The following is a 24,009-nucleotide window of genomic DNA, read 5'->3' as shown; positions in this document are numbered from 1 at the left end:
TTGTGACCTCTTCGAAAAACTCTTATCAAGTTAGTGAGGCATGACCTCCCCTTCACAAAACCATGCTGCCTCTCACTAATACGTTAATTTGCTTCCAAATGGGAGTAGATCCTGTCTCAAAGAATTCTCTCCAGTAATTTCCCTACCACTGACGTAATGCTCACCGGCCTGTAGTTCCCTGGATTATCCTTGCTACCCTTCTTAAACAAAGGAACAACATTGGCTATTCTCCAGTCCTCCGGGACATCACCTGAAGACAATGAGGATCCAAAGATTTCTGTCAAGGTCTCAACAATTTCCTCTCTAGCCTCCTTCAGTATTCTGGGGTAGATCCCATCAGGCCCTGGGGACTTATCTACCTTAATATTTTTCAAGACGCCCAACACCTCGTCTTTTTGGATCTCAATGTGACCCAGGCTATCTACACACCCTTCTCCAGACTCAACATCCACCAATTCCTTCTCTTTGCTGAATACTGATGCAAAGTATTTGTTTAGTACCTTACCCATTTCCTCTGGCTCCACACATAGATTCCCTTGCCTATCCTTCAGTGGGCCAACCCTTTCCCTGGCTACCCTCTTGCTTTTTATGTACGTGTAAAAAGCATTGGGATTTTCCTTAACCCTATTTGCCAATGACTTTTCGTGACCCCTTCTAGCCCTCCTGACTGCTCTGTATTTTACAGGAGTCTGCAGTCTAATAAGACTGTGTTACACTGTCAGTGTGCTGCTGTACTGCTCTGTATTTAACAGGAGCCTGCAGACTAATAAGACTGTGTTACACTGTCAGTGTGCTGCTGTACTGCTCTGTATTTAACAGGAGCCCATGAGACTGCTACACTGTCAGTGTGCTCCTGTACTGCTCTGTATTTTGCCTGAAATAGAAAATGACTGAATCTTTGTTCCAGTGGAACCTTTGCTGTTCTAAATTATGGGTGAATATTACTGAGCCTCACATCCTTGCTCATATTGCTGCAGTTGTGTCGAAAGGGGATGTGTAAAGGGCTGGCCTCTGTGTGGAGATGTGAACCAAGGAAATGGTATCTGTGTGTGTGACAGAGACACAGCTTTGTGCTCACACTCAGAACAAAGATATCCTTGTGGTGAGGGTTTGAAATGGTCAGATCACAGATGTAGTGGAAAAGTTAAAGATAAATATTTCCAGTGTGGCTGCAGCTTGTTAGATCAGAGCTGAGGAAAAGGGAGCTCTGAATCCCTGTATTATCTCTGTTCTCCAGAACAAGTAACTCTACTTTCTCTGTATTATTGCAGAGCTGTTAATAACGTCAGTAAAATACAATCTGTTGCTGGGAGTTTGATTCTCTGGTGTCTGAACCACAAGATTCAATGTTTAGAGTCAACAGGATGAACAAGGAAACACATCAGGGCCCCAAACTCCAGCTGGATATTCACAGGAGAAAGTCTGTTATCAAACACCTCGAATGGACAGAACAGAGAAAGATCCCCAACTGTAAGAAACTCTCAAATCATTTGTAAATATCTTTCAAATGCTGACAGGTTCCTGCAGTCAGTTTCCATTCAATTGAAATTAATGAAAGATGAGAGACTGGGTTGGAAGCAGAGCTGAGCCCACTTGTACTGAGACCCCAAAGCCGGAGATCACTTACTCTGACACAGCAAATCGAGGGGCCACTTACACTGAGACACCGAATCCAGGGACCACTTTTGACGAGACAGTAAACCCAGGGACTACTTATGCCAAGACACCAAATCCAGGGACCACTTTTGGCGAGACACTAAAGCCAGGGACCACTTACGCCGAGACACCAAATCCAGGTAACATTTACATTTTGAAGTTGATTTATGGGGTACAGATTATTTGCAATAAATCCCCAACTTTCAATTAAATCAGATTATGCAAGATTTAACTATCTGACAGAATGATTACTTTAAATGGTAAATTCAAAATATTTTTAAACCATTAAAAGGTAGAAAGGAAACATGTCGGGGACGGCACGGTGGCACAGTGGTTAGCACTGCTGCCTCATGGCGCCGAGGACCCGGGTTCGATCCCGGCCCTGGGTCACTGACCGTCTGGAGTTTGCACGTTCTCCCCGTGTCTGCGTGGGTCTCACCCTCACAATCCAAAAATCTGTGCAGGGTAGGTGAATTGGCCACGGTAAATTGCCCCTTAATTAGAAAAAAATAATTGGGTGCTCTAAATTTTCAAAAAAGATAAGTCAGAAAGTTAAAAAACAAAGTTTAATGGACAGTAATTGACAGAGAAGTTTATCTTTAACAATTAAACAGACTTCTTACAACTTTCCTCAGTTGAGCAGGCGAAAGACAGGAAGTAAAAACGTGGTAACATGTTAACAAAATGGTTCATCAAAACATTAGTTTTATTCCCTCAGCTCAACTTTTCTAATCTCTAATTAGCCAAAGTGTCAACAATAACTGGTTAACTTAATGGACTGCTGATTTATATTTGGCCCGACATCTGCTCGTGTACAAAATGGCATTTTAACCTTTCATGACAATGACTCGAAAGTGAATTAACCTGAAAATAGTTTCGTTACGTTAAAACCATTGATTTCAAAACTACCAACACAGCGGAGTGAAGTGATTAGAGTTCTGTGACCAGGCTGCCTGTACAGATGGCAATGGGCGGCCATGTAGAGTTGACAAGAGACGAAGTGAAAGATCAATTTAGGATTGAACTGAAAGTTCATAATTTTGTGAATGAGTTCTTGTTGAGACTTTTTTAAAAATCCTTCATGGGATGTGGGTGTCGCTGGCTCGGTCAGCATTTATTGTCCATCCCTAATTGCCCTTGGAAAGATGGTGTTGAGCAGCCTTCTTGAACCGCTGCAGTCCAACCATGTTAGGAAGGGAATTCCAAGGTTTTGATCCAGCTGCAGTGAAGGAATGTCGATATAATTCCAAGTGGAGATGGTGAGTGACTTGGAGGTGAACTTCCAGGTGGAGGCGTTCTTGAATCAAAGGAAAACATCACAGACGGTGCTTCCAAAAAGGGACATCACAGCCCCAAAGATCAGTGACATGTCTGAAGGTATTTAAATGCCAGCCATTTATACGATTTGTTAACATCAGCAGGAGCAAACCAAATATTATCAGACTAACAATCCTGGCTGTGATTAACAGCAGCGAAACTAATTAATCCAACCCCTGCAGTTACTTATGAATTTGCTGGTGTGTCAGCAGGTTAGATGGCTGAGTGAATCCCTTCCCACGCACGGAGCAGGTGAACGGCCTTTCCCCAGTGTAAGTGCGTTGGTGGATCACTAGGTTAAAGGACTTGGTGAATGCCTTCCCACAGTCGGAACAGGTGAATGGCCTCTCCCCTGTGTGAGTTCGCTGGTGTATCAGCAGGTTCGATGGGTGAGTGTATTCCTTACCACACACAGAGCAGGTGAATGGTTTCTTCCCAGAGTGAACCCGTTGATGTGCAATGAGATTGGGTGAAGACCTGAACCTCTTTCCACAAGTGGTGCAGCTGAACGGCCTCTCCTCGCTGTGTGTTTGCTGGTGTTCCAGCAGATGGGAGGACCGAGTGAATCCCTTCCCACATACAGAGCAGCTGAATGGTCTCTCCCCAGTGTGAACTCGCTGGTGAGCAGTGAGGTTGGATGAAGACCTGAACCTCTTTCCACAGGAGGTGCAGCTGAACGGCCTCTCTTCGGTGTGGGTTTGTTGGTGTGACTGGAAGCAGGATAACTGAGTAAATCCCTTTCCACACACACAGCAAGTAAATGGTTTCTCCCCAGTGTGACTGCGTCGGTGGTTTTCCAGCAAGGATGGAAAATTGAATCCTTTACCACAATCTTCACATTTCCATGGTTTCTCCATGGTACTCGTGTCCGTGTGTCTCTCCAGGTTGGAGATCAGTTGAAGCCTCGAAGACACACAGAATACTTGTACGGTTTCTCCCCGCTGTGAATGGTGATATTTTTTCACGCTGTATGTCTGGTTAAAGTTCACTGGAACATTCTCACTCGGGTGTGTGTGCGTCGCGATGCTTTTCCAGTCACTGATGTTTGAAATCTTTTCCCACAGACACAAAAGAGAAACATTTTACCTTCCACTGATGATATTAAGATTGTAATGAATTGAGTGACTCTTTGAGAGCTCGATGAGATGTTTGGTTTGAGTTTCCTGTTGGCCAATCCTCCACTTCTAATATCCTGTAAAAGGCGTTTACAAAAGCCATCACTGTCAATCCAGGATAGAAATTCTGAACAGACAATTCTCGTTTCTCTGGAACATTTTCCCCTCTCTTGTTCCCCCAAAGCTGTAAATCCCCGTCCCACACACTCTCCCTCCTCCCTGGGCTGAAATCCAAACCCATCTCACCATCCGCACCATTTATTTCCTCCACTCCCAGTTTTCTCCCTCCCTCTCCTCTGCCTGGGTCCAGTTCTCCAGCTCCTGTCTGCAGACTGACAATAAAATCAATGGGTCTTATTGGGGGTTTGGGGCCTCCAGCGGGTATTTGTGAATCCTCCCCACCCACCTGCCAGGGTTTCCTTCCTTCCCAGAGATCAGAGGCCTCATTGATTTGAGTAAAAAGTGTACACTCTTATTTCTTGTCCCCCTCCCCCATCCTCTGTGAACCATCCTCCAGTGTCTGAAGCAGGATGGTGCCCGTTAACCTGGGCCTGTTCCCGGGAGGGAGGGAGAAGCCCCGCAGCTGCAAACCAGGGAGCTGACAATGATTGTGAATGGTTTGCAGATCCACAAAGTGTTTCCAAATCTTCCCACCCACCGCCTGACGCTGACTCCGCTTCTCCGGGACAAACAAGCGCCAAAATCCATGTCCTGCAGCCACACTGTGCATGCTCCGAATCACAATGCCCGTGCTGATTGACGGCAGCTCTGGACCAATAGGAAGAGGGGGAGGGCTGGGGGACCGAGAGGGAGCTGCTGGTCCTCCAACCAATCGGAGTGAATGAGGGGCGCGGCTGATCCTGGATCTCCCTCATTGGCTGAGACTCTGCATCATTTTGAGTTCTTCGCATTGGCCACGTGGGCGCGGGTTCCAAACCTCATTTCCTGTCTGAGAGGTGTTGACCAATGGGAAGATTTGGAGGACTGGATGGACTCTGTTCCCCAGCCAATCAGACTGCAGGCTTTGTGTGAATGACGATTGAGCTACACACAGACTGAATCTTCTCTGAGTAAAACACTTTCTTTCCACTTCTTTTCATTTCATGGACTTTTTAAAGAGTCCATTGACCCTTCTACAGAACGTTTACAACAAAGAACAACAAACATTAACTCTGTTTCTCTCACCACAGATGTAGCACAGTGGTTAGCACTGTTGCATCACAGCACCAGTGACTTGGGTTCAATTCCGGCCTTGGGTGACTGTGTGAAGCTGCACCTTCTCCCTGTGACTGTGTGTATTTCCTCCAGGTGCTCCAGTTTTCTCCCACCGTCTAAAGATGTGCAGGTTTGGCTATTCTAGAATCACCAAAAGATATAGGAGCAGAATTAGGCGACTCGGCCCATCGAGTCTGCTCTGCCATTCAATGGCTGATATTTTCTCATCCCCATTCTCCTGCCTTCTCCCCATAACCCCTGATCCCCTTATTGACCTCAAACCTATCTATCTCTGTCTTAAAGACACTCGGTGATTTGGCCTCCACAGCCTTCTGTGGCAAAGAGTTCCACAGATTCACTACCCTCTGGCTGAAGAAATTCCTCCTCATCACTGTTTTAAAGGATCGTCCCTTTAGTCTGAGATGGTGTCCTCTGGTTCTCGTTTTTCCTACAAGTGGAAACATCCTCTCCACGTGCACTCTATCCAGGCCTCGCAATATCCTGTAAGTCTCAATAAGATCCCCCCTCATCCTTCTAAACTCCAACGAGTACAGACCCAGAGCCCTCAACCATTCCTCATACAAGTTCTTTATTCCAGGGATCATTCTTGTGAACCTCCTCTGGACCCTTTCCAAGGCCAGCACATCCTTCCTTAGATACAGGGCCCAAAACTGCTCACAATACTCCACATGGTGTCTGACCAGAGCCTTATACAGCCTCAGAAGTACATCCTTGGTCTTGTAGTCGAGCCGTCTTGACATAAATGCGAACATTGCATTTGGCTTCTTAACTGCCGACTGAACCTGCACATCAACCTTAAGAGTATCATGGACAAGGACTCCCAAGTTCCTTTGTGCTTCTGATTTTCTAAGCATTTCCCCATTTAGAAAATAGTCTATGCCTAAATTCCTCCTTCCAAAGTGCATAACCTCACACTTTTCCACATTGGAAATCATTTGCCACTTCATTGGCCATCTCCTAGCTTGTCCAAATCCTTCTGCAGCCCCCTTGCTTCCTCAATATCTGGTATCATGTGCAAACTTAGCAACAGTGCCTTCAGTTCCTTCTTCCAGATCATTAATGTATATTGTAAAAAGTTGTGGTCCCAGCACAGACCCCTGAGGCAAACCACTAGTCACCGGCGGCCATCCTGAAAACGACCCCTTTATCCCCACTCTCTGCCTTCTGCCAGTCAGCCAATCCTCTATCCAGGCCAGGATCTTACTCTTAACACCATGGGATTTTAACTTATTTAACAGTCTCCTATGTGGCACCTTGACAAATGCCTTCTGGAAATCTAAATAAAGCACGTCTACTGGTTCTCCTTTGTCTAACTTCCTTGTTACCGCCTCAAAGAACTCTTAACAGATTTGTCAGGCACGACCTCCCTTTGACAAAGCCTTGCTGACTCAGTCCTATTTTACCATGCACTTCCAAGTACTCCACGATCTCTTCTTTAATAACAGACTCTAAAATCTTACCAATGACCAAAATCAGGCTAACCGGCCTATAATTTCCCGTCTTCTGCCTCCCTCCATTCTTAAACAGTGGTGTTACATGAGCCACATTCCAGTCCTCTGGGACCCTTCCTGCCTCCAGTGATTCCTGAAAGATCATCACCAATACCTCCACAATTTCCTCAGCTATCTCGATCTCAGAATCATAGATAGAATATAATCGCAGAATGTACAGTGCAGAAGGAGGCCACTCGACCCATTGGGTCTGCACCGGCCCTTTTGAAAGTACACCCCATTTAATCCCACACACTTCCAACCTATCCCCGTAACCCCACCCAACCTTTTTGGACACCAAGGGCAATTTAGCATAGTCAATCCACCTAACCTGCATATATTTGGACTGTGGGAGGAAACCGGAGCACACGGAGGAAAACCATGCAGACACTGGGAGAACTTGCAGACTCCGCACAGACAGTGACCCAATACGCGAATCAAACCTAGGACCCTGGCGCTGTGAAGCAACAGTGCTACCCACTGTGCTACCGTGCCACCCTTGCATCCAAGCTCCCGGATTGTCTGTCTTCTCTCCGGGTAAGATTCTGTTTGTCTCTTGTATTTCACTGTGACAGGGCGGAGACCTGATTGAAGGGATTCAAACATGGAAGTTCTGGGAAAAATGGGCAAGGATTTCGGAGGTGGCAACATGTTCAAAGAGTTTGGAGAGGAGAGGGAGGTTGATGATGGGGCAGTAATTTGTAAGGATGGCAGGGTCAAGGGTTTGTTTTATTGAGGAGGGTTTGATGATGGCAGATTTGAAGGACAGAGGGACAGTACCTGAAGAGAGAGAAATGTTGACAATATCCATGGACACAGGGTAGTTGGTTGATCAGTAGCTCAGTGGGAATAGGGTCGCTGGAGCAGGAGCTGGGTCTCATGGACAAGATGAGCTCTGAGTGGGCATGAGGGGAGAGAAACTAGATAAAGATGAGTTCAGGGCTCAGGAAAGGATGACATTTAGAGACAGTTTGGTCCGGTGGGCTCGCAGAACGGAGGGAAGCAGCAGAGGCGGCTGATCGGATTTACTCAATCTCAGTCACAAAGAAGCTCCACAAGCTCCTCACACTTCTTGTTGAGGTGAGTACGGAAGAGACAGGGGAGAGCAAGAGTACTTCAAAAGGAACTAACTTGTGTCAGAGATATTAAAAGTTTCAACACACTGCGTATTTCACACAAATCTGATTTATTAGACTTTTAGCCAGAATATTAGCCCCTGTAAATTGGCTGGAGTTTGTTATCAGCAGAAAGATACCCAAATGAACATGGTTCAGTCCTGAATGTGAGAAACAGCAAAATCCAATCACTGTGGTTACTTGTGACCTCGTTGGTGTGTCAGCAGGTTGGATGAAGTGGTGAATCCCTTCCCACACTGAGAGCAGGTGAATGGTCTCTCCCCAGTGTGAATTCGCTGATGTACAGTGAGGTCAGATGATTGTCTGAACCCAGTCCCACAGTGAGAGCACTGGAACGGTCTCTCATCAGTGTTAACACGTTGATGGAACATCAGATTCCCAGAACTTTTATAGCAATTCCTGCAGTCTGGACATTGAAATGGTCTCTCATCAGTGTGAACTCGCTGGTGTCTCAGCAAGTGGGCTGAAACAGTAAATCCCTTCCCACATTTGGAGCAGGTGAATGGTCTCTCCCCAGTGTGAACTTGCTGGTGTGCAGACAGATTGGATAACTGAGTGAATCTCTTCCCACACTCTGAGCAGGTGAATGGTCTCTCTCCAGTGTGACTGCGTCGATGAATTTCCAGCTGGGATGGGGAAGTGAATCCTTTCCCACAGTCCCCACATTTCCACGGTTTCTCCTCAGTGTGACTGCATTTGTGTCTTGCGAGGCCTGATGATCGAGTGAATCCTCGTCCACACACACAACACGTGTACGGTTTCTCCCCACTGTGAACAATGCTTTTTCCTTCCATGTTCAAAGTACGATGATATTCAGGATATGATAAACTGAGGACTCTGTCAGATCCTGATGTGATGCTTGGTTTGAGTTTCCGGACTTTGAAGCCTCCCCTTCAAACACCCTGCGAAACTTATTTAAAACAGAAAATAGGGAATGAGAGAGAACCCACAAAAACACAAAGGCAGGTTGTGAAATTGAGCTGAATGAATCTGGTCATTTGTGGGGCCGGCACTGGGAAAAAGTGACCATGAAAACAGCTGGATTGTTGTAAAAAACAAACTGGCCTCTTTGGGAGGAGAGAGAAAGAGGTGAAGAGGGATTTTGTATATTTACAAGACATATTAAGAGAGTAGTTGGCAAAGCAAATTCGATCTTGAGCTTTATAAACAGTAATACTGACACAGAAACTATGCTTCTGGTGGCACAGTGATTAGCACTGCTGCATCACAGTGCCAGGGACCCGGGTTCAATTCCGGCCTTGGTGACTGTCTGTGTGGAGTTTGCACTTTCTCCCCGTGTCTGCGTGGGTTTCCACCCGGTGCTCAGGTTTCCTCCCACAGTCTAAAGAATGGCAAGTTAGGTGGATTGGCCTTGATAAATTGCCCCTTAGTCTCCAGGGATGCACAGGTTAGGTGGGGCTATGGGGTTACCGGGACAGGGTAGGGGTGTGGGCCGAGGCAGGGTGCCCTTTCAGAGGATCAGTGCAGATTTGATGGGCCGAATGGCCTCCTGCACTGTAGGAATTCTATGGTTCTAATTCTATTCTATGAATCTTTATAAAGCTCTGGTCACCACTCTTCAGGAAGAATGCTTCAGGAAGAATGTGAAGGTTCTTGGAGAAGGTGCAGAGGAGATTTACCAGAATGGTTCCAGCAAAGGAGGTTGAGGGGAGATTTGATTCAGGGACACAGGATTACGCCAGGTTACCATCAGGTGGACAAAGAAACACTGTTTCCATTCACTAATCGTACAAGCAGTCGGGACACAGATTTAAAGTTTTGGGTAAAACTGGATTGAACAATGTAAGATCCTGAGGGGTCTTGAGAGGGTGGGTGTGGAGAGGATGTTTCCTCTTGAGGGAGAATCTGGAACAAGGTGAGGGGTCACCCATTTCAGATGGGGATAAGGATTTGTTTTTCTCTTGAGGTTGCAAGACAGGGGATGGCATAGTGCTTAGCACTGCTGCCTCACAGCACAAGGGACCCGGGTTCAATTCCCACCCTGACTGTGTGGAGTTTCCACTTTCTCCCGTGTCTGTGTGGGTTTCCTCTGGGTGCTCCGGTTTCCTCCCACAGTTCAAAGATAGGTAGGTTAGGTTGAATCGGTGAGGATTGTATTCGCTGGAACATAGAACATACAGTACAGAAGGCCATTCGGCCCATCGAGTCTGCACCGACCCACTTAAGCCCTCACTTCCCCCCTATCCCCGTAACCCAATAACCCCTCTTGATCTTTTTGGTCACGAAGGGCAATTTATCATGGCCAATCCACCTAACCTGCACATCTTTGGACGTGGGAGGAAACCTGAGCACCTGGAGGAAACCCACACAGACACAAAGAATGTGTAGACTCCGCACAGACAGCGGGGAAATCGAACCTGGGACCCAGGCGCTGTGAAGCCACAGTGCTATCCACTTGTGCTACCGTGCTGCCCCAAGTTCAGAAGAATGAGGGCGGATCTCATAGAAACCTAGAAAAAGTGAGTGGTGCAGTGGTTAGCACAGCTGCTTCATGTCGCCGAGGACCCGGGTTCGATCCCAGCCCCGGGTCGCTGTCTGTGCGGAGGTTGCACATTCTTCCTGTGTTTGCATGGCTCTCACCCCCACAAATCCAAAGCTGCGCAGGGGGGTTAGATTGGCCACGCTGAAATTGCCCCTTGATTGCAAAAAAAGAATTGTGGAGTCTAAATTTCTGTTTTAAAAAAAAACAGGGCGAGACAGAGTAGATTCAGGAAGGATGTTCCCGATAGTGGGTGTGTCCAGAAATAGGGATCATAATCTGAGGATACTGGGTAGACCATTTAGGACAGAGATGAGGAGAAATTTCTTCACCCAGAGAGTGGTGAGCCTATGGAATTCATCGCCTCAAGAACTAATTAAGGCCAAAACATTGCATCTTTGCAAGAAGCAGTTAGATACAGCACTGAGGGTGAAAGGGATCAAAGGATATGGGGGAAAGCAGGATTAGGCTATTGAGCCTAATCAGCTCTGATGGTAATGAATGGTGGAGCAGGCTCGAAGGGCCAAATGGTCCCCTCCTGCTCCTATTTTCTACGTTGCTCCGTATCTATGCATGTAAATGGTCCAGGAGGTATGAGGAAGAATGTTTTTACACAGCCAGTGGCAATGACCTTAAACTTGCTGCCTATGACAGAGTTTGGAAATAGACACAATAAATGATGTTTTTAAAAAATTGGATAGAAACCTGAGAGAAATAAAGCTGTGAGGATACAGAGACAGAGCAGGAGAATGACTCTGACTGGATTGCTCCAGGTAATAATAATCCTTATTAGTGTCAGAAGTAGGCTTACATTAACACTGCAATGAAGTTACTGTGAAAATCCCCAAGTCACCACACTCCAGCACCTGTTCGGGTGCACTGAGCGAGAATTCAGAATGTCCAATTCACCTAACAAGCACGTTTTTCGGGACTTGTGGGAGGAAACCGCAGCACCTGGAGGAAACCCACAGCAGACACGGGGAGAACATGCAGACTCCGCACAGACAGTGACCCAAGCCGGGAATCGAACCCGAGTCCCTGGCGCTGTGAAGCAACAGTGTTAACCACCGTGCCGATTAGAGAGCTAGGATGGACTCAATGGACCGAATGCCCTTCTCTGCCCATAATGTTTTAAAATAAATTTAGAGTACCCAATTCATATTTTCAAATTAAGGGGCAATTTAGCGTGGTCAATCCACCTAGCCTGCACATCTTTGGGCTGTGGGGGCGAAACCCACGCAAACACCAGGAGAATGTGCAAACTCCACATGGGCAGTGACCCAGAGCCGGGATCGAACCACCGTGCTGCCAGCCGATTCTAAAATTTTTGTCTAATCTCGCTTTGTAATTTAACCCCGGGGGGTTCAGATATCACTCAGGTAAATCTGTGCTACACTCCCTCTGAGGCCATTCTATTCTTCCGGTTTGTTGTCCAGAACTGAACACAGTTCTCCAGGTTTGGTCTAACCAGGGTTTGTGAATCTCGGGGCTTTTCCAGTCACACTGAGACCTGAAATCTTCCCTCACAGACAGAACAGACAAACCTTTTACCTTCCACACCCAGATGCTGCTGATATTCAGGTTCTGATTAATCGAGTGACTCTGTCAGATCGCGATGTGACGTTTGGTTTGCATTTCCCGTCTGTTAAACCTCCACTTCCAGTATCCTGTAAATTTACAGAAACCTCACTCAGTTTCGGATAGAAATTCACAACATTCTCTCCTCGCCAACTTTGATTAAATGTATTCCTGGAGGTTTGATCACATGACCTGCCCCCATCCTCCAGCTATTAATCGGTCAACACATCCATCCTTGTGACACACTGCCTTCCTCGGCCAATTAGGAAGCAAAATGACTCATTAACTTACAGCACAGTTACTGTCCCAACGATTTTCCAGACACCCAGGTATGAATCTCACCAACGCAGGGAGCGGAGTTGGTGTGAACTCGGAGAGGAGGAGCTTCGGAACTGTAAATATAAATAACTTACCTCGGCGATTCATGGCCTAGTCGGCAGGGAGAGGAGTTGGCGCAAATCCAGGAAGAAGGAGCTTTGGAACAGTAAATATAAATAACATACCTCAGAGTAGGGCAGCACGGTAGCATTGTGGTTAACACAATTGCTTCACAGCTCCAGGGTCCCAGGTTCGATTCCCGGCTTGGTTCACTGTCTGTGCGGAGTCTGCACATCCTCCCCGTGTCTGCGTGGGTTTCCTCCGGGTGCTCAGGTTTCCTCCCACAGTCCAAAGATGTGCAGGTTAGGTGGATTGGCCATGCTAAATTGTCCTTAGTGTCCAAAATTTCCCTTAGTGTTGGGTGGGGTTACTGGGTACTGGGGATAGGGTGGAGGTATGGGTTTGGGTAGGGTGCTCTTTCCAAGAACCGGTGCAGACTCGATGGGCCGAATGGCCTCCTTCAGCACTGTAAATACTATGATATAACTATGAGTAAAGCTGATTGGCTGGTTGGGAATCAGTTCCTAAATTTGAACAACTGGAGTAATTAACTCAGTTGAGGAGTAACGAGGAGATTAGTCACTAGGAGATTGCTGTTTATATCTATAAATCAATGATTTGGATGAGAATGTACAAGGCTTGATCAGTAAGTTTGCAGATGACACTAAAATAGGTGGTATTATCGGCAGTGAGGAAGGTTATCAAAAATTGCAGCAGGCTCTTGATCAGCTGGGGAAGTGGGCCGAGAAATGGCGAATGGAATTCAATGCAGATAAGTGTGAGGAGTTGCATTTCAGAAAGTCAAATCAAGGTCGGACTTTCACAGTGAATGGTAAGGCCTTAGGGAGTATCATGGAACAGAGGGATCTTGGAGTTCAGCTGCACGGTTCTCTAAAGGCGGAGTCATAGGTAGATAGGGCAGCACAGTTGTTTCACAGCTCCAGGGTCCCAGGTTCGATTCCCCGCTGGGTCACTGTCTGTGCGGAGTCTGCAGGTTCTCACCGTGTCTGCGTGGGTTCTCTGGTTTCCTCCCACAAAGATGTGCGGGTGAGGTGGACTGGCCATGCTAAATTGCCCTTAGTGTCCAAAACAAAAGGTTAAGTGGGGGTTACTGGGTTACGGGGATAGGGTAGATAAGTGGGCTTGAGTAGGGTGCTCTTTGTAAGGGCCGGTGCAGACCCGATGGGCCGAATAACCTCCTTCTTCACTGCAAATTCTCTGAAGGCGTTTGGCATGCTGGCCTTCATCAGTCAGGGCCTTGAGTATACAAGTTGGGAAGTTATGTTGCAGTTGTTCAGGACATTGGTGAGTTCGCACCTGAAGTATTGTGTTCAGTTTTGTTGCTTTGCTGTTGGAAAGGCGTAATTAAACTGGAGAGAGTGCAGAAGAGATTTACAAGGATGTTGCCAGGACTCAAGAGACTGAGTTATAGGGAGAGATTGGACAGGTCAGGACCATTCTCTTTGGAGCGTAGGAGACTGAGGGGTGATCTTATCGAGGTGAAAAGATGAGAGGCGTGGATGGGGTGAATGCTCTCAGTCTTTTTCCCAGGTTTGGGGAATCGAGAACGAGAGGGCATAGCTTTACGTTCAGAGGGGAAAGAATTAATGGGAACCTAAGGAGCAACGTTTTTACACAGAGGGTGGTACGTATGTGGAATGAGCTGCCGGAGGAAGTGGTTGAGGCAGGAGCATTGACAACATTGAAAAGGCATTTGCACAGATACATGGATAGGAAAGGTTCAGAGGGATATGGGCCAAATACAGGCAAATGGGGATCGCTTAGATGAGCTTTTTGGTTGGCATGGACCGGTTTGGGCCGAAGGGCCCGTCTCCATACCATAGATTCGATGAACCCCAAGTCTCTTTGGACATCCACTGTACTTAACCTCTTTCCATTTAGAAAGTACTCAGTTCTATCCTTTCGTGGTTCAAAACAGATAACCTCACACTTGTTTACATTATCACAATCTTGCCCATTCACCTTGTCTGTCAATATCTTCTTATAATTTGATGCTATCATGTATGCTGTCTGAGAAAACTTCCGGGTGCGGCGATGACCAGCTAAGTCGCACATTTCGGCAGCTCCCGGTTGAACGGACTTTTGGGCTCTTGATAGGAGCCCCAACGGCAATTTTAACGGCTAAAAACATCGTGCGGTAAACCAGAAGGGAATTCCCCCTGGACACGGATGGAAAAGGGAGAGGAAAGTGGCCGGATTGCAGCGGATCCTTTGGAACAGCGGCAAGGAAGGCAAGCAAAAACCAAGATGGCGTCGGAAGGTGGCAGTTTCATATGGGGCCCTGAACAACAAGAGTTCTTGAAATGCTGCGTGGAGGAGATAAAAAAGGAAATGAAGAAAGAGCTGTTGGCCCCGATACTACAGGCGATCGAAGGGCTAAAGGAGGAACAAAAGACCCAGGAGCAGGAGCTTCGGGTCGTGAAGGCGAAGGCAGCCGAGAATGAGGACGATATACAGGGCCTGGTGGTGAAGACGGAGATACAGGAGGCACATCAGAAACGATGTGTGGAGAGGTTGGAGGCACTGGAAAACAACGCAAGGAGGAACAACCTGAGGATTCTTGGTCTTCCTGAAGGTGTGGAGGGGGCGGACGTCGGGGCATATGAGAGCACGATGCTGCACTCGTTAATGGGAGCGGAGGCCCCGACGGGTCCGTTGGAGGTGGAGGGAGCGTACCGAGTTATGGTGCGAGGATCGAGAGCAGGAGAAACTCCCAGAGCCATAGCGGTGAGATTCCTCCGTTTTAAGGATAGAGAAATGGTCCTTAGATGGGCGAAGAAAACTCGGTGCAGTAAATGGGAGAACGCGGTGATCCGCGTTTATCAAGACTGGAGTGCGGAGGTGGCGAAGGAGGTGGTGAAGGAGGGCGAGCTTTAATCGGGCCAAGGCGGTGCTTCATAAAAGGAAGATAAAATTTGGAATGCTGCAACCGGCAAGACTGTGGGTCACATATCAAGGGAGGCACCACTACTTTGAGACAGCGGATGAAGCGTGGACTTTTATTGTAGAAGAAAAACTGGAATGAGTGGACTATTAAAAAGAACGTTTGGACAAAGTGGTGGGGCGAATGTGGGGGGCGAAGAGGGGTTTTATGTTCTAATCCTGCGGTATGGTAACTTTTCTCTCTCCCACAGGTGGTGATGGGGGGAGGTGGGGAGGGAGAGGAGATGGGGCGTTGGCCATGGGGGGCGGGGCCAAGGGAGAAGCGCGGGCTTGGTTCCCGCGCTATGATAATTATGGCGGGAATAGAGAAGCAGGAAGGAGGGGGCGTCGTCCGGTGCGAGCCGTGGTCACGGGGGGAAGCCGAGGTCAGCCAGAGTTTGCTGACTTCTGGGAGCAACATGGGGGGAGTAATTACGCTAGCGGGGGGTCTAGCGGGGGGGGGGTGGGAGGGGGGAATTACTGGGTTGCTGCTGCTGGGGAAAGGGGGGAGTGGGTACGGGAGAGGATGGGCGGGGGGCACCGCCTGGGGGAGATACAGCTGCGTGGGAACTGGGTGAGAAGCTGGAAAAAGATGATGGCTAATCGGCAAGGGGGGGGGGGGGGTGGGAAACCCCGGGGGGGGTTGGAAGCCCCCCAACTCGGCTGATCACGTGGAACGTGAGAGGGCTCAACGGGCCGATAAAGAGGGCACGGGTACTCGCACACCTTAAGAAACTTAAAGCAGATGTGGTTATGTTACAGGAAACGCACCTGAAACTGATAGACCAGGTTAGGCTGCGCAAAGGATGGGTGGGGCAGGTGTTCCATTCGGGGCTGGATGCGAAAAACAGGGGGGTGGCTATATTAGTGGGGAAGCGGGTAATGTTCGAGGCAAAGACTATAGTGGCGGATAACGGGGGCAGATACGTGATGGTGAGTGGCAAACTACAGGGAGAGATGGTGGTTTTGGTAAACGTGTATGCCCCGAACTGGGATGATGCCAATTTTATGAGGCGAATGCTAGGACGCATTCCGGACCTAGAGACGGGAAAGCTGATAATGGGGGGAGACTTTAACACGGTGTTGGAACCAGGGCTGGATAGGTCGAAGTCCAGGACTGGTAGGAGGCCGGCAGCAGCCAAGGTGCTTAAGGATTTTATGGAGCAGATGGGAGGTGTGGACCCGTGGAGATTCAGTAGACCTAGGAGTAAGGAGTTCTCGTTTTTCTCCTATGTCCATAAAGTCTATTCGCGCATAGACTTTTTTGTGCTGGGTAGGGCATTGATCCCGAAGGTGAGGGGAACGGAATATACGGCTATAGCCATTTCGGATCATGCCCCACATTGGGTGGACTTGGAGATAGGGGAGGAAACAGGAGGGCGCCCACCCTGGAGAATGGACATGGGACTAATGGCGGATGAGGGGGTGTGTCTAAGGGTGAGGGGATGTATTGAAAAGTACTTGGAACTCAATGACAATGGGGAGGTCCAGGTGGGAGTGGTCTGGGAGGCGTTGAAGGCGGTGGTTAGGGGGGAGCTGATATCAATAAGGGCACATAAAGGGAAGCAGGAGAGTAAGGAACGGGAGCGGTTGCTGCAAGAACTTTTGAGGGTGGACAGACAATATGCGGAAGCACCGGAGGAGGGATTGTACAGGGAAAGGCAAAGGCTGCATGTGGAATTTGACTTGCTGACCACAGGCACTGCAGAGGCACAATGGAGGAAGGCGCAGGGTGTACAGTATGAATATGGGGAGAAGGCGAGCAGATTGCTGGCACACCATTTGAGGAAAAGGGGAGCAGCGAGGGAAATAGGGGGAGTGAGGGACGAGGAAGGAGAGATGGAGCGGGGAGCGGAGAGAGTGAATGAAGTGTTCAGGACATTTTATAAAAAATTATATGAAGCTCAACCCCCGGATGGGAGGGAGAGAATGATGGACTTTTTGGATCGGCTGGAAATTCCCAAGGTGAAAGAGCAGGAAAGGGTGGGACTGGGAGCACAGATCGAGGTAGAAGAAGTGGTGAAAGGAATTAGGAACATGCAGACGGGAAAGGCCCCGGGACCGGACGGATTCCCAGTTGAATTCTACAGAAAATATTTGGACTTGCTCGCCCCGGTACTGGCGAGGACCTTTAACGAGGCAAAGGAAAGGGGACAACTGCCCCCGACTATGTCTGAAGCAACGATATCGCTTCTCTTAAAGAAGGAAAAGGACCCGCTACAATGCGGGTCCTACAGACCAATTTCCCTCCTAAATGTGGATGCCAAGGTCCTGGCCAAGGTAATGGCAATGAGAATAGAGGAATGTGTCCCGGGGGTGGTTCACGAGGACCAAACTGGGTTTGTGAAGGGGAGACAGCTGAACACAAATATACGGAGGCTGTTAGGGGTAATGATGATGGCCCCACCAGAGGGTGAAACGGAGATAGTAGTGGCGATGGACGCCGAGAAAGCATTTGATAGAGTGGAATGGGATTATTTGTGGGAGGTGTTGAGGAGATTTGGTTTAGGAGAGGGGTATGTTAGATGGGTGCAGCTATTGTATAGGGCCCCAGTGGCGAGTGTGGTCACGAATGGACGGGGATCGGCATATTTTCGGCTCCATAGAGGGACAAGGCAGGGATGTCCTCTGTCCCCATTACTGTTTGCACTGGCGATTGAGCCACTGGCGATAGCGCTGAGGGGTTCCAAGAGATGGAGGGGAGTACTTAGGGGAGGAGAAGAACACCGGGTATCTTTGTATGCGGATGATTTGCTACTATATGTGGCGGATCCGGCGGAGGGGATGCCAGAAATAATGCGGATACTTGGGGAGTTTGGGGATTTTTCAGGGTATAAATTGAACATGGGGAAGAGTGAGCTGTTTGTGGTGCATCCAGGGGAGCAGAGTAGAGAAATAGAGGACGTACCGTTGAGGACGGTAACAAGAGACTTTCGTTACCTGGGCATCCAGATAGCTAAGAACTGGGGCACATTGCACAGGCTAAATTTAACGCGGTTGGTGGAACAGATGGAGGAAGATTTCAAGAGATGGGATATGGTAGCCCTGTCAATGGCAGGGAGGGTGCAGGCGGTTAAGATGGTGGTCCTCCCGAGATTCCTCTTTGTGTTTCAGTGCCTCCCGGTGGTGGTCACAAAGGCTTTTTTTAAAAGGATAGAAAAGAGTATCATGGGTTTTGTTTGGGCCGGGAAGACTCCGAGAGTGAGGAAGGGATTCTTACAGCGTAGTAGGGATAGGGGGGCGCTGGCACTACCGAGCCTAAGTGAGTACTATTGGGCCGCTAATATTTCAATGGTGAGTAAGTGGATGGGAGAGGAGGAGGGAGCGGCGTGGAAGAGATTAGAGAGGGCGTCCTGTAGGGGGACTAGCCTGCAGGCTATGGTGACAGCCCCATTGCCGTTCTCACCGAGGAACTACACCACAAGCCCGGTGGTGGTAGCTACACTGAAGATTTGGGGACAGTGGAGACGACATAGGGGAAAGACTGGAGCATTGGGGGGGTCCCCGATAAGAAACAACCATAGGTTTGCCCCGGGGGGAATGGATGGGGGATATGGAATGTGGCAAAGAGCAGGAATAACGCAACTGAAAGATCTATTTGTGGATGGGAAGTTCGCAAGTCTGGGAGCGCTGACCGAGAAATATGGGTTGCCCCAAGGGAATGCATTCAGGTACATGCAATTGAGGGCTTTTGCGAGGCAACAGGTGAGGGAATTTCCGCAGCTCCCGACACAAGAGGTGCAGGACAGAGTGATCTCAAAGAAATGGGTGGGGGATGGTAAGGTGTCAGATATATATAGGGAAATGAGGGACGAAGGGGAGACTATGGTGGATGAACTAAAAGGGAAATGGGAAGAAGAGCTAGGGGAGGAGATCGAGGAGGGGCTGTGGGCAGATGCCCTAAGCAGGGTAAACCCGTCGTCCTCGTGTGCCAGGCTAAGCCTGATTCAGTTTAATGTATTACACAGGGCACATATGACTGGAACACGGCTCAGTAAATTTTTTGGGGTGGAGGATAGGTGTGCGAGGTGCTCGAGAAGCCCAGCGAACCATACCCATATGTTTTGGTCATGCCCGGCACTACAGGGGTTTTGGATGGGGGTGACAAAGGCGCTTTCAAAAGTAGTAGGAGTCCGGGTCGAACCAAGCTGGGGGTTGGCTATATTTGGGGTTGCACAAGAGCCGGGAGTGCAGGAGGCGAGAGAGGCCGATGTTTTGGCCTTTGCGTCCCTAGTAGCCCGGCGCAGGATATTGTTAATGTGGAAAGAAGCCAAGCCCCCGGGGGTGGAGACCTGGATAAATGACATGGCGGGGTTCATAAAGCTAGAGCGGATTAAGTTCGTCCTAAGGGGGTCGGCTCAAGGGTTCACCAGGCGGTGGCAACCGTTCGTCGAATATCTTGCGGATAGATAGATGGGGGAAAAAAGAAGGCAGCAGCAGCAGCCCAGGATTTTGGGGGGGGGGGGGGGGAGGGATGGGGGGAGTGGGCGGGGGGGGGGGGGTGTAGCTTGTGACAAGGCAGTTGCCAATTAGGGCTAGTTTTCATTTTTGTTATTTAATATTTATTTATTTTTTGTTTATATAAAATAGGTCATTGTTATCTGTGTTGTTATAAGGTTGTGTAAAGGATGCACAATGTACTGTGTTGGTTGACCAAAAATTTTCAATAAAATATTTATTAAAAAAAAATGTATGCTGTCTGAGATGCCACCAAACTTTCATCAGCAACAGTGCAGAAGAGGCCCTTCGGTCCATCGAGTTTGCACAGACACATGATAAACCTGACCCACCGACCTAATCCCATTTGCCAGCACTTGGCTCATAGTCTTCAATGTTATGACGTGCCCGTCTTCATCCAGGTACTTTTTTTAGAGGATGTGAGGCAACCCGTCTCTACCACCCTCCTAGGCAGTGCATTCCAGACCCTCACCAACCTCTGGGTAAAAATGTTTTTCTTCAGTACATGTGTCAATAAATCTAATCCCCATTCTCTGCTGTCTGTTGGTTAGCCAATCCTCTATCCAAACTAATATATTATCTCTCAACCCGCCTGTGGGATTGAACCTTGATTATTACCTTTTGTGTGACACCTTATCAAATGTATTCTGGGAGTCCAAATACATCTACAGGACCCCATTATCCACTTGGCTTGTTACATCTTTCAAGAACTCCTAAGAAATGAGTCAAACACTATTTACCCTTCACAAAACCACACTGACTGGTGGATTGCGGTTTGACTTTCCAAATGTCCAGTTACTACTTCCTCAATCATGGATTCCAACAGTTTCCCAACAACAGGCTTTAAACTAACTAATTTCCTACTTTCTGCCTTTTTGACCTAATCCAGTGATATTGGAGATTTACTCAGTGGAGCCTCAGTCACCATCACTGAAACTAACTTTAAATTCCAGATTGTATTAATTTAATGGATTGGAGCCCATGTCCCCAGAACATTTTCCTGTCTCTCTGGGTGACTAATGCAGTGACATTGTCACTGGGTCAGTGTCTCCCCCCTGGTCTCTGTGAGGTTGTTTGTGGAGAGAAGCCGGAAGCGGCGGACAGTGAGAGTGGAGAATGTTCATTGTTACACATTCGGCTCTGGGGCCGGACTGGGGTTTGTAAACCCCGCCCCCCGACACTGACCTCTCACTGACACCTCACAATGCTCGGGCAATGATTGACGGCATCGCGCGACCAATAGGAGAAGAGTGGGCCGGTCCGTTTAACCCAGTAACCCCACCCAACACTAAGGGCAAATTTGGACAATAAGGGCAATTTAGCATGGCCAATCCACCTAACCTGCACATCTTTGGACTGTGGGAGGAAACCGGAGCATCCGGAGGAAACCCACACACATACGGGGAGAACGTGCAGACTCCGCACAGACAGTGACCCAAGCCAGGAATCGAACCTTGGACCCTGGAGCTGAGAAGCAGTTGTGCTAACCACAATGCTACCGTGCTGCCCAGTAATCTGTGGTCAAGTGCTCATCTGGGGGTGAAATATTTCACCATGGTTGTGAACTGTCTGCTTTAGTCGCAGACATTTGACAGGGATGGAATTGGTGACAAGGGACTGGAGTTTGTAGAGGGGGCAGGAAGGGAATGGGTTCAGTCTTCTCAATATTTAAATGGAGGAAAGTTCTGCTCATCCGGCACTGGATGTTGGACAAGATCGGACAGTGTGTGTCTTGGAAAGCAACTTGCAGGTGGTGATGTTCACATACATCTGCTGTCCTGCTCCATCCAGGTGGTGGAGGTTAAGGGTTAAGGAGATTCTGTCAAATTGTGTTTCAGTTGTTGGTCCATTGCTTCCTGTTACCCTCACTCCGTTCTCACTCTCTCTCTCTTTCCCTCATTCTTTTTGATTCTCTCTCTCCCACGACTCACTCTCTTTCTCTCTCATTCTGTTTCTCACATAGAATTCTCTAGTCCAGAGGGTTGTAGATGATAATAACAATAATCATTATTGTCACAAGTAGGCTTACATTAACACTTCAATGAAGTTACTGTGACCATCATTGAACATATTGAAGGCCGAGATGGTGAGATTTTTGGTCTCTCAGGAAGTCAAAGGACATAGAGAGCTCACCGGAAAGAGGAATTAAGACTGAGATTAACCACAATTGTGTTCAATGGCAGAGCAGTTTTGATGGGCCGAGTGGTCTACTTCTGCTCCTATTTCTTGTGTTCTTGCAGAGGCCTTGTGTGGGCTCAGGCCGGGTGGCAGCTTCCCTTCCCTGAAGGACATTAACAAACTAGTTCACTTTTCACAAAAGATTCAACAGTTTTCGTGGTCACATTTTCCCAGTGTCGGCCCCACAAGTTACCAGATTCATTCAGCTCAATTTCACAACCTGCCTTTGTGTTTCTGTGGGATCTCTCTCACAGTCCCTTTTTTCTGTTTTAAATCAATTTCACAGGGTATGAAATGAAATGAAAAATGAAATGAAAATCGCTTATTGTCACAAGTAGGCTTCAATGAAGTTTGTGAAAAGCCCCTAGTCGCAGCATTCCGGCGCCTGTTCGAGGAGGCTGTTGCGGGAATCGAACCGTGCTGCTGGCCTGTCTTGGTCTGCTTTCAAAGCCAGCGATTTAGCCCTGTGCTAAACAGCCCCTGTTTACAGGGTATTAGCAGGGAAGGATGTGCAATTGGGAAACTCCACCCAAACACCACATCAAAATCTGACAGTCATGTAACTGATCTTAACCTGAATATCATCAGATTTTGAACATGGAAGGAAAAAGCATAGTTCACAGTGGAGAGAAACTGTACATATGTTGCGTGTGTGGACTGGTGTCCCATCAACATGTTCACACTGACGAGAAACTATTCAGGTGCTCCGACTGTGGGACTGGGTTCAGACGATCAACTCAGCTCACTCTGCACCAGCGGATTCACACTGGGGAGAGACCATTCACCTGCTCCCAGTGTAGAAAGGAATTCATTCACCCAGGCAACCTGCTGAGACACCAGTGGGTTCACAAGTAACTGCTGTGATTAGATTTTGCTGTGAATCACATCTGTAGAATCCCAAGTTTCTTTACCCGTCAGCCTGGCCTCAATAAAAGTCGAGATGGATTTGCAGGTACAGCATTAGTTATTTTATTTAGCTTGCAAGCGTTCCTCAATTCTCAGGAGCACGAAGCACGTTCTGCTCCATGGACTTCTGGAATCAAGTGAGGATATGGAACAAAGGAATCTGTACTGATACATTCAAATGGCATCAAGTTTCACATACACGATGCCCATAGGTCATCCTATATCCCTCCTGACCTGTTGATCTATTCTGATTGGCTCACTTCCAATCCCTTCCTCTGGCCCCTATTACCCAGCATCCTTTTCTCCTGCTTTGGTGGACACACCTCTTCCTGCTTTTCCATGCGGTCTGAAATCTTTTGTCTGTGAACTAACCAGAATTAGACTGGCCTACCTCTACATTACATTAACTAATATCTCTAAAGTAACTATTTTATATCACATTCGTCACATCCAGGACTGAACCATGTTCATTGGACTTGGTTTTGACTCATATTTATAAACGCTAATCCAGTTATAAGGGATAATATTCTGGATAAAAGTCAATTATTTAACACAAGTGTGTTTCGAATCTTTTAACATCCCATCACAAGTTAGTTCCGTCTGAAGGTCTCTCCCTCTTCGCTGTCTCCTCCATCCTCACCTCGAGTGTGTGGAGTTCATGAAGCTTCTTTCTCACTGAGATTGAGACAATCTGATCAGCTGCCTCTGCTGCTTTCCTCTCTTCCACTGGGCCAAACTGTCTCTAAAATTCCACCTCGTCTAAGCTCTGAACTCATCTTACTCCAGTTTCTCTCCTGCCTTCTATCTTCATCAGAGCTCATCTTGTCCATTAGACCGGTCTCCTGCCCAGGGTCCCAGGTTCGATTCCCACCTTGGGTCACTGTCTGTGCAGAGTCTGCACGTTCTCCCCGTGTCTGCGTGGGTTTCCTCCGGGTGCTCCGGTTTACCCCCGAAAGACGTTCTGTTGGGTGAATTGGACATTCTGAATTTTCCCTCTGTGCACCCGAACAGGCGCACGAGTGTGGCGACTAGGGGATTTTCACAGTAACTTCATTGCAGTGTTAATGTAAGCCTACTTGTGACACTAATAAAGATTGTTTGGTTATTATTATTTAACC

General features: G+C 48.0%; 1 protein-coding gene and 1 long non-coding RNA gene across 2 annotated transcripts in view; both read right to left on the bottom strand.

The window, feature by feature from the left end:
- Window positions 1-24,009, bottom strand: part of LOC140419070 (uncharacterized) — a 555,344-nt gene that overhangs the window by 408,716 nt on the left and 122,619 nt on the right. The gene's annotated exons all lie outside the window — the stretch shown is intronic.
- On the bottom strand, window positions 7,984-12,719 carry LOC140419097 (uncharacterized). Its single transcript, XR_011945532.1, has 2 exons — window positions 12,002-12,719; window positions 7,984-8,860 (listed from the first exon to the last, which is right to left on the bottom strand). It is a non-coding gene; the product is annotated as an uncharacterized lncRNA (long non-coding RNA).

Source organism: Scyliorhinus torazame, chromosome 5 (genome assembly GCF_047496885.1).
Source record: "Scyliorhinus torazame isolate Kashiwa2021f chromosome 5, sScyTor2.1, whole genome shotgun sequence".
Classification (NCBI taxonomy): Eukaryota; Metazoa; Chordata; class Chondrichthyes; order Carcharhiniformes; family Scyliorhinidae; genus Scyliorhinus; species Scyliorhinus torazame.
Note: the sequence above shows the minus strand (reverse complement) of the source record. Positions and strands in the feature narration are given on the sequence as shown.